The sequence below is a fragment of the Bos indicus x Bos taurus genome, chromosome 29, assembly GCF_003369695.1.
Source record: "Bos indicus x Bos taurus breed Angus x Brahman F1 hybrid chromosome 29, Bos_hybrid_MaternalHap_v2.0, whole genome shotgun sequence".
NCBI lineage: Eukaryota > Metazoa > Chordata > Mammalia > Artiodactyla > Bovidae > Bos > Bos indicus x Bos taurus.
The window spans coordinates 34,943,755-34,957,542 of record NC_040104.1 but is presented as its reverse complement, the minus strand read 5'-3'; the positions used below and the strand labels follow the sequence as shown (position 1 = coordinate 34,957,542).

General features: G+C 40.7%; 1 protein-coding gene across 1 annotated transcript in view; it reads left to right on the top strand.

Annotated features, from left to right (window-relative positions):
* TENM4 (teneurin transmembrane protein 4) overlaps nucleotides 1–13,788 on the top strand; it is a 1,822,236-nt gene that overhangs the window by 659,752 nt on the left and 1,148,696 nt on the right. The window contains exon 3 of the mRNA XM_027532088.1: nucleotides 2,047–2,109. The gene's annotated coding sequence lies outside the window, so the exon portion shown is untranslated. The remainder of the gene's footprint in view (nucleotides 1–2,046; nucleotides 2,110–13,788) is intronic.

Genomic DNA, 13,788 nt, shown 5'->3' with positions numbered 1-13,788 from the left:
GAAAGTTAACATTTTGGATTTTCCTTCTCGTCTTGTTCTTTTCCTCTGTAGCACATAGATTCAATTTAACATAAAAGATGTCTTTCTGTGTTAGATCTTCCAATAAATTAGCAAGTTAAACATTTCTCTTCAGCGAAAATGCTGAGGAAGGTGCCATCTTTAGAAGAGAAGATGATCTAGATCAGGAGTTGACAGACTTTTCATGTCAACGGCCAGATAGTAAATATTTTAGACTTTAGACTTTCCAAGTCAAACAGTCTCTTCTACAACTACCCAACTCTGCTGTTGTAGTGGAAATGCCGCATGGACAGTCTGTAAGCAAATGGGTATGGCTGTGAGCCAGTACAACCTTATTTATTGAAAGAGGCAGTGAGCTGCATTTACCCCATGGGCTAGAGTTTGTCAACCTCTTAAGTTAAACCAAATGGCCTAACTAAACCAAATAGCCTTTTGGCCTTTAATAGCTTCAAAGCTCTTATCATAAGAAAAAAAAACAAAAGCTTCATTTAAAACTAAGAACATTCATGTCAATGTATGGCAAAAACCACTACAATATTGCAAAGTAATTAGCCTCCAATTAAAATAAATTAATTAATTAAAAAAGAAAAAAAAACTGAGAACAGCTCTGGCAGACTCCTGTGGTCACACAAATCAGGTCAAGTTCAAGAAAGTCCACTAAGATAGGTCTCCTCAGGCAAACTCCAGATGTAGAAATTAAGCCAGGAACCCCAGCTAGAAAACTGAATAATGAATAGTTTTGAAAATGGGATAGGTTTAGAGAATCAAGACAAATCATTTATACCGTTTGATGACAGAATCGAGGCAAGAACAGAGAGTAAATATACGTAATGAATTTAGCACAGAACCCAGTATATAAGTGCTTGATAAGTAGTAACTAAATGACTTGCTTGTTCTGTCACATGCTTATTCACTGTCTATGTAAAGTATGTATCAGACATGCATTAAGCATTTACTGTATGCCTGGAACTTGGCTAGGTACTGACCATATGACAATAAGATACATAACAAAATAAAACAATATATAAAGACCAGATCCTTTGATAAATTATCACTATCTAGGCTGTTAAACTGGAGAAAGCAATGGCACCCCACTCCAGTATTCTTGCCTGGAAAATCCCATGGATGGAGGAGCCTGGTAGGCTGCAGTCCATGGGGTCGCTAAGAGTCGGACATGACTGAGTGACTTCCCTTTCACTTTTCACTTTCATGCATTGGAGAAGGAAATGGCAACCCACTCCAGTGTTCTTGCCTGAAGAATCCCAGGGATGGAGGAGCCTGGTGGGCTGCCATCTATGGGGTCACATAGAGTTGGACACGACTAAAGCGACTTAGCGGCAGCAGCAGCAGGCTGTTAAAAACACTAAGGCAGAATTGAAATAAGGTGCTGTAGGAACATGGTACGCATGCCGTTGAATCAGCCTTGGGTGGTCAGGAGAGGCTTTCTGGAGATGATAACTGAATAAGTTCTGAGCATGAATGAGATGAGGCTGGAAGAAGGCTTATGAGTACTAGGGAGGCATATTCTTCAAGGCAGCAGGGTCCTCATACTTGTGGATGGATGAGGGTGATTGCTTGGTTTTCTAAAGATACACATGAGTTAGTGAGGCTGGAAAGGAGATAGCAAGTTGGAAAGGCAAGGAGGCTTAAAATCAAGTCCTGCAGGACCCCAGAAATCTTGGTAAGGAGTTTGCCTTCACCTTCAAAGTGCGGAGCTCTTTTCAGCAGAGAAGTACCTTGATGGTATCTGCAAACTCATGTTATATTAAAAGGTATTCATCAAAACCCTGCTAGTTACTTCTTGCTGAGAGTTGGAACTGGCTTCTATCTGTGCAGTAGACATATGGGGTTTGGGCTAAAGAAGCAGAAACAAGGCAGTTCTAATGCTCAGTCTTCCTTTCCTTCCCACCCCTTACCCAAGTCTGCCTTGCAGTATGGTTCCATCAAAATGTGGTCAACTGAATTCCTTGCTCACAGATGCCTCCACTTCTACATAAGTGATAAAACTCTTCCTCATTCTCTTTATAGGACAGCCATTGATTGAGCTTGGATTTGTCACGGGGACCTTCTACCCAGATAACGGTGATACTGGTGAGTTATATGGTTGTTTACTTCTCATGCGTCACCTTTGGTCATGAGCAGAGCTGTGGTCAGCTTGATTTGAATGGTACTTTTTATTCTTGAGTCCTGTTGTATTCATGATATTTGAACCTCCCGGGCTTGTAGCCTGGGTATTCTGCTAGGCATATAGGTATTCTGTAGACCTTCAGAGGTCAACTTTCTTTAGGCCATCAGAGCATTGCTGAAGAGTTATGTATAAACCAAATATTTGTGAAGCAAATATAAAATCCACATCCTCTAGAGAAATTTATGTTTAAGGGAGTCCTGTTAAAATATGACAAATATTAGCTAAAAAATTAATCATCACTCCTTTTTTTCGCCTTCAACAAGTGATCATCAGTTCACTCTGGAAGTGTACCTTCTGTTCAACAATGAAACTTTGCTGTCATAACTACTTTGGTTTTGAGATGTTGTTGAAATACTGATGACAAGATACAGAGTTTGCCCCAGATTGAGAAAAACCAAAGGGTAGATATTAAAATGAGATTGTTCAAAACTTCTTGAAAAGAGTTCTGACCTTCACATTAGCTGTATTCCCATGGAAGAGCGGAATGTATTTCCAGACACGTTGTCTGTTTTGGTCTCTTCTTCAGAGCATGTTTCATAGTTTTTGACTGATGGACCGGGATATTGTTCTAATGTTTTGTTTTGTTTTGGAGGGAGTTTGATTTGGAGTTTTGTTTACCGGGAGGCACCTAGAGGTGTGTGATAAGAAGCTTGTCTTGTTTCTATAAAGAAAGGAGTTCATTCTGGAGACTAAGCTGTTTCTTGCTTTCAGCGCACAATATTCCTTGACGCATAAATTGGGAATAATAAGTGTACTCAGAAGACACAGTTAACGTAACACGTTTTTTTTCATACCTGCACATTTTGCCTGTGCTACCAGCAATAATTTGGGGAAAACAGAAGCAGATTTGAAGAATCTAATTCACTTTACAATAATTGGTTTCTTTTTGTAGCTTTCTTTCCTTGTATTAACACTTTGTCAATGTTTCACTACCTCTTCATGCACTACTAAAGGAACAATATTTGAATTTTTCTGGGGAAGCCGTAATTTTCTCTCCTTTATCCCACTGATATATTTGGAGTCTTAGATCTTGCATTTTAATTTGGGGCTCAAAATTGAAGTCATTGTATTCCTTCTACCAACCTGATCACATATTTCTCCATTCCTTCCTCCATTCCCATCACCACACATCACAAATGTCTTTGTATTTTTACTTTTGGTTCTAAGCCAATTTCATTTCTATTTTCCCATCCAGTACAATGCAATCACCCTTGGATGGTTGGCACACTGTGGAAAACATTGATGTACTTTAAATTTTTTTTCATTTTTTAACATGGTAAGAAAACAAAATCCAAATTTCAGTTACATTTGAAAAATTATCGCATGCATCTTCAAATCCCAAAATGCCCTGGAAGTAAATTGCAAGGAACTTTTCTGGTATGTCTCTCAGCACACCTAGAAGGAATTATTTTCATCTCTACAATGCTGTTTAATCCAGTTCGGTTGCTAACATTAGTATGTGACAGAGCATTACACGTCTTAGTGTAATTATTTATGTAACAGGGAAATAGTACATTAATCTCATTTGGAGTCAATTTTTACTTCTAGGGCAAATTGGGTAGAAGGACTTACCATAAACTCAGCAAAAATATTTCTGTAAATATTCTATGAAGCAATAGATAGATAATAGTGTTAGAACTACAAGAATGCTTAGCCTTTTTGATGATGATTTCAGGCCTTTTTCCTCAGGCTTTTCAGTGCTCTGCTGGATCGTAGCTTCTGCACACAAGACTCAAAATCTGAAAGAAATAATCTAAGAAGCACCATCAGTGAATATCTTGTTTCACTTTAAGGTTAAAGTTTACTAGTTTGAGGACCAATAAATCTTTTCATATCTGGCATTTACCTTTAATGTTAAATGTTCCAGTAGCCACTCGATGGGGCTACTATTTTATGTACTGATGTGACATGAATGCTATCAAAATTAAATTATCCTATAATATTCTGCTGTGGTGTTGCTATCACATACTTATTGTATTTTTCTTAGTTTGGACACCTTGAACCCCTGACATCTATCTCTAAAATATATACCAATATCAGGAATATAAATTTTTCACTTCAGAGATACATTTCTCTCAGCTCTAGAAGACATAGAGTTCTAATTATTACCCTTGTGTCTTCAAAGATTCCTGCCAGAGTTGGCAACTTGGGTTTAGCCATTTGAAAATGGATTCTCAGGAGACTAGGATTAAGGCAGGTGTGGAGGTGGCAAGTATCATATTTTATTTTTTTTTAACTTTGAAAGGCAGAGTCAACTAGGAAATGGACCATTAATTCAGATATAGTGTTTGGGGATAGTTATTGATATACATGGAATGCACACTTATTTATGTGCAAATTAACTTTAGAAAACATAATCAGCAGCATCAATATTTCAACCCATATCAGTTCAGTTTAGTCACTCAGTCCTGTCTGACTCTTTGCGACCCCACGAATTGCAGCACACCAGGCCTCCCTGTCCATCACCAACTCCCAGAGTTCACTCAGACTCAATGTCCATACCATCCTATCCTCTGTCGTCCCCTTCTCCTCCTGCCCCCAATCCCTCCCAGCATCAGAGTCTTTCCCAATGAGTCAGCTCTTCGCATGAGGTGGCCACAGTCCTGGAGTTTCAGCTTTAGCATCACTCCCCATATACACACCACTTACTTTAAGTGTCGTGAAAATTTGAGTCTGAACCTGCTTAGCACTTGGGATCTTTTGGCTACCTGCAGTCCTGTGTTGCCTTATGGGGTAAGCTTAGTCTTCATCCTTTTTGACACCTCTGCAAAAGACAGTGTAATTTAGCATAGAAACATGCATATTATCATATGTGAAATAGATCACCAGTCCAGGTTCAATGCATGAGGCAGGGTGCTCGGGGCTGGTGCACTGGGATGACCCAGGGGGATGGGATGGGGAGGCAGGTGGGAGGGGGGTTCAGGATGGGGAACACATATACACCCATGGCTGATTCATGTCAATGTATGGCAAAAACCACTACAATATTGTAAAGTAATTAGCCTCCAATTAAATAAATTAATTTTTTAAGTGTAATTTAATGATACATGGAGGGAGACCACTGTTTGATCTACATCAGCTGTATGGTTAAATTCATAGCTTCTCCCCGCCTTTTTGCTTAAGCAAATTATCTCTAGAGATTTCTCTTAAAAGTCAGCCTTAGCCTTTGACAGACACACCACAGGCACCTAAGTGTTAGGTCTTCTTGAAACATGACTTATCAACATCTACCTCTATTAGACTTGAAAATTATATGTATCACTTGAAGAGATTAGGTGATTTCCACTGCCTTTCATTGCACTGCCTGGAAAGTACAGGTCATTCTCCAGAAGTTGTAACTTCTTGCTATACTATGACATCCTTGTACAAGCTTCCTGGGGACATTTGGAGCAATTTGTGTATATCAAAATTCAATGTAAAATTCAAAATGGGGGGCTACCATTGCAAATATCTCACCCGAGATGTCAGTCTGAATAGATCTATCTTCTACAAATGGCCAAGTCCATAGATATGCAGGCAATAAAAACTGTCACAAATTATTTCTCTCCCTGGGAGCAGTGAGAAAGTTCTTTCTGGCATTCCTTGTAATACACGTTCAAATTTCAAAATCTTTAAGATATGAAAAGACATCTTAAGATACGATAAGAATTTCCTCTTTGCATGAAAGAAACAGAACATTTAACATTTCAAAGGACAAGTATCTCCTATATAAACACGGAAAAAGACCTAAGCTGTGAAGCTGTGAGCATTCACTCCAGTATCTACAGAGAATATTCTCCACAGTGTCTCTCTTCTGATCTTTCTCCTCCTCTCTTTTCCTCTCACCCTCCTGTATAGTTTTAGGTGTATGACTCTCTCCCTCTGTTTATCTTTCTCTCTGGAAGAAAACCAACTCGTTATTGTTTGGCTGAGGATTTGTATTATAAACTGTAATGGGACGGATTGGGTAGGATGCCCACACATCCAGCCCCAAACCACATATGTGTGGCTCTTGTCCCCATGTAATTATTAACAGGGCTCTGTTGTGTTCAAAGAAGGGTCCAGGTTTGACTGATAAATTGTATGAATGGCTAAGTGTTAACACAAGTTTGTGTGCTCAACGTGCAGCGAGACCAAATAAACTGAAGCGTTGGAGTTTGGAGCAGGGAAAAGTTCATTGCAGGTCCCAGCGTGGAGACTGGTGGTTCAGGCCCTACAAAGCCCCCATACTCCTCAAAGGGTTTCGGCAAAGCACTTTTAAAAACCAGTTTAGGGAGTTTCAAAAGGGAGGGCACATAGGTATACCTATGGCTGATTCATGTTGCTGTATGGCAGAAACCAACACAGTATTGTAAAGCAATTATTGTTCAGTTAAAAACAAATAATTTTTTTATACAGCCAGGTTGAGGGGAGGGAGCAGGTTGCAGAGTCTGTGATTAGCTTGTGCACAGTTCTCTACTGGCTGATGGTGAGGCAGCAGGGTAGTGTCACAGGGATTAACACTGTCAGTCCTTGGGCTCCAGGAGGCCTGGGGCCACGTGCTCACAGACAGCAAGACAGTTGTTGTTTAGTCACTAAGTCGTATCCGACTCTCTTGCGAGTGACCTCATGGACTCTAGCCACCAGGATCCTCTGTTTATAGGATTTCCCAGGCAAGAATACTGGAGTGGGTTGCCATTTCCTTCTCCAGGGGAGCTTCCTGACCCAGTTATCAAACTCATCAAACTCGCATCTCTTGCTTCTCCTGCATGGGCCCGTGGATTCCTCACCACTGAGCCACCTGGAAAGCCCTTCGGTACTCCCAGTCATCCAGTAATTAACATCTTCCTTTTGTTGGAGAGGGTGGGGTTTTTTACATCTGCAAAACAACTCAGGAAATATGCATCAAATACTATCATCTAGGTGCTTCAAAGCGCAGCTAAAGCAGAGGATATGCGGGAAGGCCTGCCCAGAGAAGGCCCCATGGGGTCCAGCTCAGTTACACGGGAGCCCCAGTCAGATCATAAATTGTGTCTTCTCAGCAAGAGCCTGGAAAGTCCATCTGGCAACAGCAAGGGTGGCTGAGGACTACGGAAGCCTCGTTTTCTTGATGACAGCCAAAGGAAACTGGGGTACAAGTTATTCAAGGGAAGGAACGAAGGGGGTCTGGAGGCCTTGCTTGGGAAGGTGACACAGCAGATACTTGCAGACAGCCCTGAGGGGCAAGAGGTACAAGGTGGTGGCAGGGGAGGCAGACCTGGAGCGAGGAGGCGGGAAGCCAGGCCCGAGTCCCTGGACTTGGCTCCTGCGATGGCAGGGATGGTGTGCTGTAGACACCCAGTGGCTCCGGTGCCTCTCTTCTTTCCCTTCGAGTTTTCCAGGAGGGTTGGTCATGTTAACTTGAGAGATGCCAGGTGCTCCACCACCCAAGTACACACAGGCTTGTCTCTACCCTGAGGCTAGATTTCAAAAGCAGAATATCACACTTGTGGGAACCCAGGGTCACCCGAGAACATCAGGGATCAGGACCCACAGGGGAGGCAAAACTCCGCAAGACATAGTCCTGGCCACTTAGATACTTTAAAACCGAGCTGGCTTCCCTCCTTTGTTTAATGAGCAGAGCATTCCCTCACTGACCCCTCCCCCTACTCAGCCTTCCACGTTTTTTCTATTTTGTCTTCCAGTCTCAGCCATCCTCATAAAAGCCTTCTCTCCCCCTTAATTCAAATACATCCTAGATAGAATTTGATGGTCCCCTCTAAGTTTTTTGGAGAAGGAAACGGCAACCCACTCCAGTATTCTTGCCTGGAAAATCCCATGGACGGAGGAGCCTGGCGGCTACAGTCCATGGGGTGGCTAAGAGTCGGACACGACTGAGCGACTTTTCGCTCTCTTAGTTTTTGCTGTTCATTGGCTCAGTCGTGTCCGACTCTGCGACCCCGTGGACTGCAGCACGCCAGGCTTCCCTGTCCATCACCATCTCCCAGAGCTTGCTCAAACTCATGCCCATTGAGTCAGTGATGCCATCCAACCATCTCATCCTCTGTCGTCCCCTTCTCCTCCTACCCTCTATCTTTCCCAGGGTCTTCTGAGTATTTGAAACTGTCTCTAAATGGAATCAGGGGGAAAATGATGTTGATTTTTGAGCTCAAATCTTTTTAACATATTTTACTTTAGATTCACATGTCACTCACTCTCTGTGTAAAAACTACTTTTGATCTAGTGTATAGACCTTTAGCAATCACTCTCTCATAATTTGGCTGCAGTCACTAAATATGAAGCCTGAAAACCAAGCTTCTTCCAGAGGAGGTAGCAAGGGAAGATCTTGGCTACTCGGTGTGTGCTGCAGATTGTGGGCAGGGTTGTGCTCGGATGGGCAGCAGGGTGTTCTGGAGATCAGTCAGTCACCTCTTCAACAAATAGTTACAAGCTGTCTACTAGCAACCAGATGCCCCTGGGCCCTGGGGACTCCATGAAGAAAAAGATGATTAGGCAGAACTCTAGGATGGAGCTTGAAGATCAATGAACCACACGGGTGTGGAAGACAGAGAGCTCTGCCTTCAAAGCCTGACTCTCATTTATTTTTGTTGTCTTAGCGTGGTTTCATTGCTCTGATCCCCTGCTTTCCTCCTGGGGAAGCATGTGGCTACTCAAGAGAGTTAAAGGATTCATTTGAAACAATTTTGAATATTGTGAGAGGTAGGGATGGAGGGTCACAGTGGTTTTTTTGTTTTGTTACAGACCTCTAATTTTTCTAGCACATTTGTTAAAAATGTTTCACTGTTGGTGCTTATGTGACCAGCCCTCCCCCCTCAAAAAAAAATCTTGGGTGCTGCCTCTTTAATGGGCTTTTGTAGGCAAAAATGTTGCACTTAAGTTTCTGCATTTTCAGTGCTGGGGGAGGTGTGTTCACGCTGTGTGTCCCTTTATGGAAGGGAGAGAACAGGAAGAGACGTCCACGGGGCGCTGCTGCCTTTTCCCTTATGATCCAGCTGCACATCCTTTACGCATATCCTTTACTATGTCACTGTTACATCTTAGCCATGGGTGCAACTAGAAAGTAAAAATAAGCAATATTCTTTCTGATGACTGACTGGTGAGGATGAGGAGAGGTTAGAACCCTTGTCCATTGTTGGTGGGAATGTAAGATAGTGCACTGTGGGAAATGGTATGGTTATTCTTCAAAAAGTTAAAAATCAGTTTACCATATAATCCAGCAATTATACCTCTTGATACATGCTCAAGAGAATTGAGAGTAGGATCTTAAAGGGATATTTGTGTACCTGTGTTCCTAGCAGCATTATTCACAATGTCCAGAATGTGGAAGTAACCTAAGCTTGAGTTGACAGATAAATGGATAAGCAAAATGTGGTATATACAGGCAGTGCAATATTCAGCCTCCAAAAGAAAGGGAGTGCTACATGTTGACACATGCTACAACACGGATGAAACTTGATGGCATTATGCTAAGTGATATAGTAAGTCACATGCATAAAAAAATACACTATGATTCCATTTATATGAGGTACTTCAGTTCAGTTCAGTCACTCAGTCGTGTCCAACTCTTCGACCCCATGGACTGCAGCACGCCAGGCCTCCCTGTCCATCACCAACTCCTGTAGTTCATTCAAACTCATATCCATCGAGTCAGTGATGCCATCCAACCATCTCATCCTCTGTCGTCCCCTTCTCCTCCCACCTTCATTCTTTCCCAGCATCAGAGTCTTTTCAAATGAGTCAGTTCTTCGCATCAGGTGGCCAAAGTATTGGCGATTCAGCTTCAACACCAGTCCTTCCAGTGAGGTACTTAGAGTAGTCAAATTCAGAGAAACAGAAAGTAGAACGGTTGTTGCCAAGTGCTGGAAGGAAGAGAGAAGTTAGCATTTAATGAGTACTGAGTTTCAATTTTGCAAGATGAAAAGAGTTCTGGAAATAAACAGCAGCCATGGCTGCAGAACAACATGAATGTCCTTAATGCCACTGAACTGTCACTTTAAAATGCTTCAGATAGTAAATGTTTTATGTATTTCACCACAGATTTTTAAAACTTGGAGAAAAGTCTTTTCCCTCTCGGACTGAGTTGACATCTTTGTTGAAAAAATAAAATGGCAATATAAACAGGAGTCTATATCCATCTCTCTATGCTGTTCTATTGATCTATTTCTTGATCTTTATATCAAGACAATATTATCCTGAGTACTGTAGCTTTATAGTAAGTTTTAAAATGAGGTAATGTTAGCTCTCCAACTTTATTCTTTCAAAACTGCCTTGCATATCTTAGCATTTCCATATAAATTTTAGAATCAGCTTGTGAATGTCTTCCCCTCACCTAATAAATAAATAAATAAATCCTCTTAGGATTGTGCTGAATCTATAGACCAGTTTAGGATGAGTTTACATCTTACATGACTGAATAGGGCATATTCCTCCATTTATTTAGATCTATTTTAATTTCTCTGAGCACTGTTTTATCATTTTCAGCATAGAGATTTTCTATATGTTTTATTAAATGTAGTCCAAAATGTTTTATGCTGTATAAACACTGTTTTAAATGAAATCTTTTACAAATTAACTATGAGGATATATAATTACAAGTAATTTAGGCATATTAATATTGTACCCTACTATCTTATTAAATGCATTTATTAGGGCTGGTATATGTAGGAGAGTTTCCTTTGAATTTTCTATGTAAATGATTATATTGCATGAAAATAGAATCAGTCGTATAATCAGCTGTGCTCTACTGCTATCAGTCTTCCTTCTTTCCTTCCTTCCTTTTTTTTTTTTTTTTTTGACTTGTTGCTTACCAATATTTCTCTATTATTCTATGTTAGGTATGAAGTTTGCTATAGGATTTCTATAGGAGTGCCTCATCAGGTTACAGAAATTCTCAACTATTCCTAGTTTTTTAAGACTTTTTCTTTATAATGAATGGGTTTTGAAATTTGTAAATTTCTTTTTCTACGCCTATTAAAGTGATTCTGTGTTTTATCTCCTATACTGTGTTAATGTGGCAAATACTATTAATTGATTTTTAAATGGTAAAGCAGCCTTCCATGATTCAATTTGCTAATCTCCCTTTGAGTATTTTTGCATCTATGTGCAAGCATGGTTAGTCTAATTTTTTTTTAATATTTTGTCAAGGTTCGGTATTGTGGTTATGCTGAACTTCCACTTTAAAATGCTTCACATAGTAAATGTCTTATGTATAAAACAAGTGGAAAGTTTTTCCTCTCTATTTTCTGAATTTATGTAAAATTGGTTTAACTTCTTTCTTTAATTTCTGATAGGATATAATTTCTTCCTTTGGTATCTGGTAGGATTCACTGGTCAAAACTTCAAAGTCTGCTATTTTTTTTCCTGTGGGTGTGTTTGATGATTCAGATTTATTAGATATGAGACTATTCAAATGACCTGTCTCTTCTCAAGTCAGTTTTACTAACTTGTATTTTTCAAGAAATATATTGAATTCTTAAGTTATTCAATTTGTGGCAAGTTATTCATAATATCCTTCAGATGTCCTTTAAATGTCTGTAGCATCTATAATAACTATCCCTTGTTTATATCTAATATTGGTAATTTCTGTTTGCTCTCTTTTCCTTGATCCATCTAGCTAGAGTTTTACTGTTTCTCAGACTCTTCAAGGAATGGACTTTTGATTTTGTTAACTTTGTTTACTGCTTCCCAGTTTTGCATTTCCTTGATTGCTGCACTTCTTTGTATTTTTTGTCTATTTTGAATTTACTTTGCTATTCTATTTGTGAAATAAGGTTTCTTGCAGTGTGATTTCCCTGGTGGCTCAGTCAGTAAAGAGTCTGCCTGCAATATGGGTGGCCCAGGTTTGATTCCTGGGTTGGGAAGATCCCCTGGAGAAGGAAATGGCAACCCACTCCAGTATTCTTGCCTGACAAGACTGAATGACTCACTTTCACTTTTCAAGGTGAAATAAGAGGTCATTGTTGTTTTAAGCTTTCTTCTTTTTTTTTAAACACATTTAAATCACCACCTATTCTAAAAATGTTTATGTATCTTTGTTAGCATTCAGATAAAAATATTTTCTGATTTCCCTCCCAATTTCTTCTTTGGTCCATATTTTATTTAGAAGCATATTGATTATCAAATATTTTAGATATTCCTAGATATTGCATTGTTACAGACCTCAGTTTAGTTGCAGTGAGGTCAGAGAACATGCTCTAGGCGATTTCAATCCTTTTCAATTATGGCCTTTCTTAATGGTCACATGCACTCAAAAAATTAGCATTATATCATGGTATAATGTTCTATAGATATCAATTAGGTTATGATGGTTGACAGTGCTGTTCAGAAAATTTATCTTTTTTTTCCCTAGTTCCTGAGGGAAGGGTGTTAAAGTCTCCATCTACGACTATGATCACTACGTATCTCTCTGATTCTGTCCATGTCCTTTCATCATTACAAAAGGTCTTTCTGTCCTTGCTAAAGCTCCTTGTCTTGAAGTCTGTATCAGGCAGGGTTCAGAGATCACACAGCATTTGAGGAGCAAGTTTAATGTAAAGAGTTATTAATTAACAATAGAGGATTAACTACTAAGGGACAAAGAGACCTCTACAGAGCACAGTAAAAGCTGATACAGGGAGCAGCCACTACCTCTGGGGCAGAGGAATAGTACACAAGGAAGAGAAACCTAAGCATGGGACTCAGATCTTGTTGGAAAATGTGTGATTTGGCACATTGGTGGCAGAGAAGGTCAGCAAGGTGCCACAGACCAGAGCTCTCATGTAAGAAAGAACATACCAGCAAGCTGATGAAATGCACTAGGAAACTACCTAATGAGCCGTCTGAGGCACCAAATAAACTGTCCAGGAAGATACCTGCTAGGGTGCTTCTGAAACTCACTGCGAAGGTACCTATGGGGCACCTGCAGGAGTGTTTGGATTCCCAGCTCAGATGCCGATGTCAACCTGCTGAGAAGCCACCCACAAGGATGCCACTGAAAGTCCTTGAGAAGTGAGCACCATGGAGGTCCCGCACCCACTGTGGACAACCACGTGCCCCAGGGTGTCAGTCAGTCAGTCAGTCAGTCAGTTAGTTCAGTCGCTCAGTCATGTCTGACTCTTTGTGACCCCTTGAATTGCAGCACGCCAGGCCTCCCTGTCCATCACCAACTCCCGGAGTTCATTCAAACTCACGTCCATCGAGTCGGTGATGCCATCCAGCCATCTCATCCTCTGTCGTCCCCTTCTCCTCCTTCCCACAATCCCTCCCAGCATCAGGGTCTTTTCAAATGAGTCAACTCTTCTCATGAGGTGGCCAAAGTACTGGAGTTTCAGCTTTAGCATCAGTCCTTCCAAAGAACACCCAGGACTGATCTCCTTTAGAATGGACTGGTTGGATCTCCTTGCAGTCCAAGGGACTCTCAAAAGTCTTCTCCAACACCACAGTTCAAAAGCATCAATTCTTCAGCGCTCAGCTTTCTTCACAGTCCAACTCTCATATCCATACATGACTACTGGAGAAGGTAAGAACACACCAATCTGGGAGAGAAACCTTTACCTCCTGCAGTGACCCTACAGCGCCCTCTACTGGCAAAACATAACAGAGCCGGCAAAGGCGAAATAATTGCTTCTAACATCACAAAGTAGGCC